The sequence below is a fragment of the Mercenaria mercenaria genome, chromosome 5 (assembly GCF_021730395.1).
Source record: "Mercenaria mercenaria strain notata chromosome 5, MADL_Memer_1, whole genome shotgun sequence".
In the NCBI taxonomy this organism is placed as follows: Eukaryota; Metazoa; Mollusca; class Bivalvia; order Venerida; family Veneridae; genus Mercenaria; species Mercenaria mercenaria.
In genome coordinates, this window is record NC_069365.1 from 22792235 (window position 1) to 22802709 (window position 10475).

Below are 10475 nucleotides of genomic sequence, written 5' to 3' on the forward strand. Positions count from 1 at the left end.
GGTTTGGAAAACACAAGGTTAGATCGATCGTTTGCCTTGTAGCACATTGATATGTCAACTTGGTCATGTCAAACTTCCTATTTCGATCAATGAGTGATGTCAGTAGAGTTTGACAAACAATTCTCGTTAGTACGACTTAATTGTACATTAAGTATTTGTTATGCAAATGTAAATGTCAGTTTTACAAGCCTTCATTTAGGGATTTATTTTGACATTACACAAAACTTATTTTACCTACGAGAATGTGACTAACATATTGACATTTGCACATGCTGTTTACTTCAAATGTTTCCGACTTTTGATCATTTCTCTCTTTGTTTTCATTTGATTGTGCTTGCTTGACATCGACAGTGTAAGACAGTCCGACTTTAATTAGTCTAGCGTGATACGCATGGTAATACATTATACTTTATAACTTTAAATTCATTATAATTCTAATCAATGTAGCAATATTCATCAATAAATTCCTGAAATAGCTCAAGACAGCTAAAGTCTTTCCTGTGCATTAGACTGGTAATACATCGGATACAAATAATTACAGACCTATTTCCATACTGTCTACTACTAGTATTTCAAAGATATTGAAAAACATTTCACTAAATACTTATTTGCTTATCTCAATAACTATACTTTGATGCAGACATCGCAGTCAGGTTTTAGACAAGACAAAACCATTCAAGTCAAACTGAGCTAGTTAAACTCATAGATAATTGGCTCACACACACACGCTCGCACGCACACACACACACACACACACACACACACACACATAACGAGGAGATAATTGGTGCTATATTTCCTTTTTAAGAAAGGCGTTCGATCTAGTTGGTCATGAAATATTAATTGAAAAAAAAAAATGAATTATTATCATAATTCATCGCTTCTTTTCAAATCTTATTTAGATGAACGGTTTCAATATGACGGCTCTATATTAGAACCTGTACTTTTCTTACATTTTATAACTGACTTACCACTTTTTATGAATAATTGATATAGAAATATGTTTGCTAATAACACAACGATACAAACCCATAATAAAGTCAGAACAAACTTACAGAATAATGCATATGAATTCAGCAAATGGTGCAGTGACAACAGTATGGTGGTTAATGCAGAAAACCCATCGGTCAGGAGTATTAGGTACTGTACAAAAAACACAGTAACACCGCAAATTGATATTTCATATGATGATAAAATATTACCTCATGTAGAAACTCAAAAATTGTTAGGAATCTATATTAGTAACCACTTAACTTGAAAAAAAGATAGGATAGATCAACTGTGCATCAATATTTCACGTAATATTACATTACTCAAATTACTCTCTAAATATGTTCCAGGAGAATTTCTTTACTGTATATTATAATTCATACATTCTTCCTCTATTTAATTATGACTGTGTATATCGTTTGGAGTGGTACTTCTGCCTACAACATAGACAGATTGTCCAAACTTCAAAAACGTGCTGCTAGGAGAATCCTTAAAGCTGACATTATGACACCCTCGGCGGACATATTCATGGTCAGAGAGGAACAGGTCAAGGTCAACATGAAAATGCGTGGAGAGGTCGTGGTCGTGGAAACAGACATAGCTAGGTTTCCATTGGGTTTTGGAATGTCAACGGTTTTAGTACAAAAACAGACAGTGACAATTTCTCTTTGAGGTCTGATTGTATAAAACATCTGGATTTTGACATTTTAGGCATAGCTGAGACACATTTAATAGATAATAATGTATTAAATTTACCAGGATATGTCTGGATTGGAAATAATAGGAAACTAATTCATGTAATTGCGAGAACAGGGTCTGACGGTGTTGGTTTTTTTATAAAAGAAGATTTTAGTGATAGGTATTTTATAAATATCTTTGATGATAGTTATGATGGTATATTATGGCTAGAATTTGTTGATAAATGTACTGGTTTTTCCTTTTATACATGTGTTTGTTACTTACCACCAGTTAATTCCTCTAGAAATGTCGATGTATGTGAGTTTTATGATACATTACTCAGTAATATGTATTCTTATCAAAATTTAGGTCCTCTGTATATTTCTGGGGATTTTAACAGTAGAATTGGTGACAATCTTGATTATATTGCTGGTGTTGATGATTTACGAGAGAGAAATATTGTTGATTTTAATACAAATACATTTGGTGACAAATTGATAGATTTTTTAATTGATAGCAATATGTGTGTTCTTAATGGTAGACAGTGTCTAAAAAAATGATTACACTTCAGTATCTGTTAAGGGATGTTCTGTGGTAGACTATTGTATAGTCCATCATGATAATTTGTATCTATTCAAAGACTTCAAAGTAATTAGAAGTTCAGAAATTGTGTCTGAAATTTATAGAAATAGATGTATACCATCATCAGTACCTGATCATTCTATTTTATCTTGGATTTTTGATTTGTCTGATGTTATTGTTAACAATACTACTAGTGGTGATTCATATAAACATGGTCCTAGTGCTTCATATGAAAAATTTAACCTGAAAAATATTCCAGATAACTTCTTGAAGTCTGACACAGTCGTAACATCACTACATGATGCAATTTTTAAACTAGAACAAAGTTTACGTCATCAGCACGATATTGATGCAGCCTATTCTGACATTTGTTCTGTTATTAAAACAGAAATGTATGACAAATTAGACCATAAAACAGTAAATATATTATCTGGGGTTAATACTAAAAATAGAAGGGTTGGAAAACCCTGGTGGAGTGAAACTCTATCTAACCTATGGATTTCTCAGACAAAGGCAGAACGAGATTGGTTGAAATGTAATAATGCATCTGTTAAAAAACGGTTGAAGTCTGTTTTCGTGACAGCGAGACGGGCCTTTGATCGTGAAGTTCAAAGAAGTAAACGGGCATATTGGGTCTCTGTCCAAACAGAGCTTTTGTATGAATGTGAAAATAACCAACAAGAGTTCTGGAAATCCATAGGCAAAATAGGTATTGCTCAAAATAAAAGGAAACCAATACCAATGGAAGTTATAGATAATGATGGTTTAGTATCTAATAATGTTGATACAGTTTTAAAGAAGTGGAAACAAGAATTTAGTAGTTTATTTTTATCAAGAAATAATGGTGCACATAATATTTTGAATCCACAATGTAATAATTCTACAATTGAGAGTGATTCTCTTAATGCTGGTATTTCATTAATGGAAGTCAAAACAGCAGTTAATAAAGCAAAATTAGGAAAAGCCTGTGGTACTGATTCTATACCAGTTGATGTTCTGAATAATGATGGTTGTGTTTCATTTCTGCATATGCTTTATAATATATGTTTTGATACTGGTGTTGTACCATCAGAATGGGGAAGGATTATTATTACTCCTATCCCCAAGTCTAGTACTTTAGATCCACGTGATCCTCTGCACTCTCTTGTTCAATGTATAAACTTTACTGTTCAATTTTAAATGAAAGAATTTCTAAATGGGCCGAAATTAACAAAATAATTGTTGACGAACAGAATGGTTTTCGAAAAAAGCGGAGTACTATTGACCACTTGTCTTCGTTAACAAACATTGTTGAAACTAGAAAGAAACAGAAACAGTCCACATTCTGTGCTTTTATAGATTTTAAAAAGGCTTACGATTTTATTGATAGAAGTATTTTATGGAATAAACTGTCTAGTTCAAATATTGCTATTGGGGGTAAAATGATTGTAGCACTGAAATCACTGTATAGTAGTGTTTCTTCATGTGTTAGAATTAATGGATTATATACTGATATGTTTAATGTACAATGTGGTCTTAGGCAGGGTTGTTCTTTATCCCCTCTGCTTTTTAATCTCTTCGTAAATGACTTAGCTGTGTCTGTAAAATCTGCAAATAAAGGTATAATGGTTGATAATGACAAGATATGCATTTTATTATATGCAGATGATCTAGTATTAATAGCAGAGACAGAAGATGACCTTCAATTTATGCTGAATATTTTGAGTACCTGGTGTGATTTGAATAGTATGGTGGTTAATCCTTCAAAAAGTCAAATTGTTCATTTTAGACCTCAGTCAGTTGAAAGAACCTCATTTGAATTTATGTGTGGCAATCATAGTCTACAAGTAACAACCAAATACACATATCTTGGTTTATTGGTGAATGAATTTTTAGATTTTAATGTCACAGCCAAATGTGTTGCACAAAGTGCTGGTAGAGCACTCGGTTTATTGATTGCTAAATATAAGTCTGCTGATGGTATGCCATATGCTGTTTTTACTAAGCTTTATGACAGCACCGTCTGGCCAGTAATCTCATATGGTGCTTCTGTTTGGGGAACGCAAACTTATTCATGTATTAATGCTGTACAGTTGCGAGCAATGCGCTTTGTTTTGGGAGTTGGTCGTTATACACCTAATAATGCTGTGTATGGGGAGCTTGCTTGGCAACCTCCAGTTGTTAAACAATGGAAGACTGTTGCACAACATTGGCATAGAATTAGTATAATGGATAATGATAGAATTAATCATAAAATTTTTGCTTATTGTAATACTAAGAGTAACTCGGGATGTAAAAATTGGGAGTTTAGAGTACGAAAACATATGAATGATATAAATTTGTCAGATATGCTTGTTAACTGTAATACAACCTCTTCTAAATATTTTTGTGATAGGGTTGTAACTTGTTCCATGCAAAGGTTTATTGTTTCATGGAAAGAAGCTATTAACTGTGATTCTGGTCCATCTGGTAGAGGAAGAAATAAACTGAGAACCTATAAAATGTTTAAACATGACTTTGTACCGGAAAAATATGTTAGTGCTTTTATTCCAGCTAAACATAAAGCTGCATTTGCCAAGTTTAGATGTGGTGTTGCACCTCTAAAACTAGAAACGGGTAGATATGAGAATATTCCTGAAAACCTGCGTCTTTGTCCTTTTTGTAGGAATAGTGTTGAAAATGAAATACATGTTTTATTCCACTGTAATGCCTATCAAAGTTTCCAGACTGACCTATGTACCAAAGCCTGTGAAGTTAATAGTAATTATAATAACCTAGGTAATGAAGAAAAAATAGTATTTGTACTATCTGATGAAGCCATGATAAAAATAAGTGCCAAAACCTGTTATATGATTTTAAAAACCAGAAACAACATGCTGTATAGTTAATGCACCGTAAAGCATCAACATATGTTAATTTCTATTACTGAAGATCGATATTCAATTTTGAAAATTTCAATTATTAACTGTGATCTATCGAATTATTTAAAGTCCTTTATAATTTTGTATGTAAGATAACAAATGATTGTTTGTGTTCAAAGTGGGACTTGGTTTGTCATGTTAGGGGCTGACGTGGCACGGTCATTGCTGGCTTTGCCATTCATGGCAGTGTTGTTCTTTCTTTGGTGGATGGGACTGGGTCTTGCACTGAACAGTACATTTATTCACTAAATCTTAATTTGATGCTTTGTGGTTCATGTTAGTTGATTTTAACTGTAATATATCTATAATGTGATATGTAAATACCACTTTTATAGTAAAAGTAAATAATATATCTATAATGTGATATGTAAATACCACTTTTATAGTAATAGTAATATATCTATAATGTGATATGTAAATACCACTTTTATAGTTAAGCTACATTAGTAATGCAACAAATTGTTTAAACCATGTTTGTTGTAATCTTACAAGATTAAATGTTGTAAAAGTATGTTTTAACGAGAGGCTGGTATTAATCAGTTTACAACAGATCTGATCTGTTATAATACTTGATTTTTTAAACTGTTTTTTTACCAGATACACATTAGTGTTGTTTTGGCTTATCAGTTTTTTAGGTAACTGAATCGTTTTATGGCAGTTTTTAGGCCAGTGAAAGGCCCAGATTAATGCCAGCTTCTCGGTTTTTACACATAGTTTTTAGCTCGACTCTTCGAAGAAAATGTAGAGCTATTGCACTCACACCAGTGTCGGCATACTTGTTGGCGTGCCGTTGGTTAAAGATTTTGATAAATATCTCTGTTACTATCAGAACTATTGACTTAGAACTTACAATTATATAATTATTATCTATTACAGTCTGCACCAGGAGAGACAATTCTCATAGTTATGATTTGAATTTTGAAAGATTTATGCCCCTTTTTTTAAGTTTTTATATTATAAAGTCAAGTATCTTTGTTGCTATCAAGCTTTTGACTTAGAACTTCATATATTTTTCTATTATCAAAACCTGCCCAAAGAGAAACAATCCCCACAACTCTGATTTCAGTGTTGACAGAGTTATGCCCTTTTTTTTTTTTTTTTTTTTTTTATTTTTTTTTTAAACTTAGATTTTTCTTTACCTTTTACATAATGTCCAAGATCTCTTTTGCTATCAAGCCATTGAATTGATAATTAAATACTCGTTTACTATTAAAGGTTACCCCACTATAAACAATTCCCATAGTTCTGATTAGAAATTTGAGAGATTTATGCCCCTTTTAATGGCAAAGCTCTTATTCAGAGGCAAACACCGTGAAAAGTCGAGTATTGTTATTCATGAATCTTAACCGTAAATTATTTGAATATTTTATATGATATGTACAGAAATTATATTATATTTGTATATTTGTAGTCTCTTATAATTCTTAAATAGAATGGTCTTGCAATAGTTTGTTGTAATTGTACACTGTAATTATATGTCGTATGCAAGAATGAGACGTAAATAAAGATATAAAACTATTCAGGGACTTGGGTGGCTGATCACACATGTCATCTAATTTCAACCGCAATAAATTAATAAATTGATCACAAATGATTCCTTTCTAACAATAGAAACTTAAGATCGGTCACAAATGAACATCTCAAAGTTCCTAAATCTAAAACAACATAGGTTCTCTCATATCAATGTTAAAGGTAGCTTTTAATAATTACTTTTTATTGGTGCTTTATGTTAAGGTAGAATGCCTTGTTTAAACACTTTGTTTTAATTTCATCACCGCATATTTTTAGTAGTCAATAGATCCATTTAAATTTATCTAAACAATCTTCTGTGACAAGGTATATCAACCTGATTTGTGTGGAGATTCAATTTTGATTTACATACACCATTATATTTTGGGCATATCCGTTCCCGACGTTAAAACGTTAAGCTGATCATTGACTGTTTACCTTATTCGAAACATATTGCATGTTTCGTGTTTATACCTTTTACAGCTGATCACTACACTTTTCTTTTGTATTGTACAAAATATTGTACTGCTGGACAAGTAGGAAACTTCATTTGAAAAGTAGTTCTCACAAAGCCGTTTGTTTAAACACAATATCGTCGTTTAATTAACATAAAACGAAATCAAATAATGTAAATAAAATTCACTTAATGTTGCATTGAAAGATATATTGAAAGATATTTGAATAAAGATTATACGTTAGGTGTTGTATTTGTTTTCAAAAGACATTAACTATTGTTTGGCCATGATAGTCTGACATTAATCACATTCTATCAGAACAGAGTTTTGATGTTCTGAAGCAAAATAGATCTTGCCTATCATACAACGGGCAGTTCGTCCTGACTTTCAACTTGACATCGTCGTTTTAACAGTTCGTTCGTAATGACATTATGGAGTCTGTTCTAAAGCACGTCGCAAAATATATGTAAGACCAGATTTTGTCGTTTCTATCATCTGACAACAGGACTATAGCAACAATGATGTTTAAACCTATCGTGTACATGGTTTTCCTTTTCTCCATGTGTAGTTGGGAATATGCAGGTAAGTTATTGTTTCTATTATATATTATCTTTCTTGTGATATTTATTTACATGATTGAAAGTGTAGTTTTCATTTAAGATTTTTTGTAATTTTGTTGCAACCTTTATTTTTCAGCTGTAGCTGTTATAAGATACTGGTGAATACTGTGGGTATGTTATTTTGAAAATCTTGGAATAGTCACTTTCTTATTGCTATTCAGAGAAAGTGTCGAGAAAATAGCCTTTTCAGAATTAAAACGTTCCCTTTTTCAGTGAATTATCGCCTGAAATATTAGAGTTAAAGATATCGTGAATTTTCACATTGAAAAATATCAAATATATTTTAACTGGTAGCAATTTTAAAATGGGTTTTGAATAGTCAGAACAAGAAATAAAAAGAAAATATGTTTGTTTTACATGTAAGATAAAAAAATATCTTTTACTAATGAACACCATAGCTATATCACTCATGAAAATATTGCATATGGTATGTGTATTGGGTGGCGTGGCACTCTTAAAAACGTGGCTTTGCCCTGTATCCATGAGTCAAGTTGTAATACTGAAATGAAAGAACCGGCACGCAGAAAAGTGTCATTCTAATATTCCAATTTAAATGCAAACACAATTCACCGTGTCCAACCGCTAAAAAAAAGTATGGATAATTTTGATTTTTATTATACTATACTCCGTTGATATTTAAGGTCGCTTACTTCAAACCACTTGCCCCTCATCGATGTGGGTTCGAGCCTCACTCGGGGCATTGAATTCTTCATGCGAGGAAGCCATCCAGTTGGCTTACGGGAGGTCGGTGGTTCTACCCAGGTGCCCGCTCGTGATGAAATAATGCTCGGAGGGTCACCTGGGGGTATTCCTCTCCTGTCAAAGCTGGACAGTCGCTTTATGACTGATGATTGTGTCGGTGCAATGTTAAACCCAACAAAATCAATAAATATATAAAAAAGTTTTTCATGCAATTTCTACCTACAACCAGTATATTATCTGTATAGATGGATTTACATCTTTATTACTGAATTTAAGTAAATCATTACAGAACAGTGTACTAGTATATAAATTGTCATGGCTTATACAGGGAATTTCCGTTGCTGGTCATTATGTTTATAGGCGCGCCGATATGTACAGTTCGTTTACTAGGTCATCCGTGTTTATATGTTTTCAAATCAAAATTTCTCTATTTACAGAATGACCTTTCTACACTTTGAATATGTTTCGTTTTAGCTCGAGCTCACGTCCTTCTTATACAAGACACACTAAAAGATTGAGCCCCGAGTTTAGGTTACAAAACGCAATAATTAATGTTTACAAACATCATGTTTACTAAAACGGACTGTACAAGATAACGAATGCCGGGGCAGTTATAAACAAATAAGTGTCAATAGATATTACCCGTAAGTATTGACCTGGCACCAACATTTCTATATCATTTTATGAAATATTTCATTTTGTGTCGCTTACAACAGATATTTTAATTGTCCGTTGAATGAATGAATGTTTGTCCGGTCCTGAAGATTTTAAAGGACATTTTGTAGAAAGGTTTTATGTACTTAAAATTTTAATCAGAACAGAACAGAACAGAACATATTCTTTATTTCCAGTAACTTAAACAATATAATGTCTCACGTTACATAGCATCAGTACAGAGTACATTTATGTGTCACTAAGGACGGTGAACAAAATCAGATGGTGAAATAAATACATGTGCTTATAGAGGGTGAACTAAAATAGCAACCGTAACATGTGATATTTACTTGAAGTATACAATATATGAATGCAAAGCAAATGGAACATTGTTGTCGTCAGAGCTATGGGTACAGACAGTACTAGCATTGATATTCACCTAGATAAGTAACCAGTGAAATAATTAAGACAAAACAAGTGTCTATCATTATCGGTGCTATGCTGATAAAATTGCCGAGTATAATACTGTGTCAGAATACAAATGCAATAGTATATTGAGTGATAATAATTAACGATACTAAAAGGTACTAACATATAAAATAACTAAGAAAGAAAATACAGAAATGCGATAGGCCTTACCGATACGAAAATGTACGGATAACCAGGCGCGTGCGACAAACGGAGAACAAGCACGGATACATAATACCTAAACATGCCTTGTAAAAAAAAAACAAGGCATGAAGAGTTACGAAGAGTGTAAATAACTAAAAAGTGCTAAAATATGCCGCAGTATGACAAAAGAGAAGTACCTTAAGTGGATATATGCAGCACTGGTGCGATTGCATGACAAAGTAACCATAGCTCCGGCTACAGATATAAATAAAACTATATACATCAGCAGATCATGATGTTTGTAAACATGAAGGTAATGTCAATAGCATATTATATTAAACTCCTACTGTATAGCTACAGAAAGACCTTTTCGTAATATGAAAGCATTATAAATAAATTTACTAAGCTTCAATAAAACTGAACGTTGAATATTATGCATTAATTGAGTAAATTTGTATACACTAAGTCGACGATAATAATATGGCTTGATATACAATTTCCTAATAGTGTCATATACTGGACATTTAATAATAAAATGGTACTCATCTTCTATATCGCCGCTTATTACAATAAACAATATCTTTGGTTATGATCAACCCTGTTAGCGCCATAACGGCCGGATTCGATTCTTAATTGATGCGATGAAAGGCGAAGACGAGAAAATGCAATTCTAAGTTTAGGCGATAAGAAATCTAAATAGTTTTCAAATCCAAACAAAGGTCACAATGGGGAAACTGGGTAGGAGAAACAACATGCAATGGTACTGATGTACT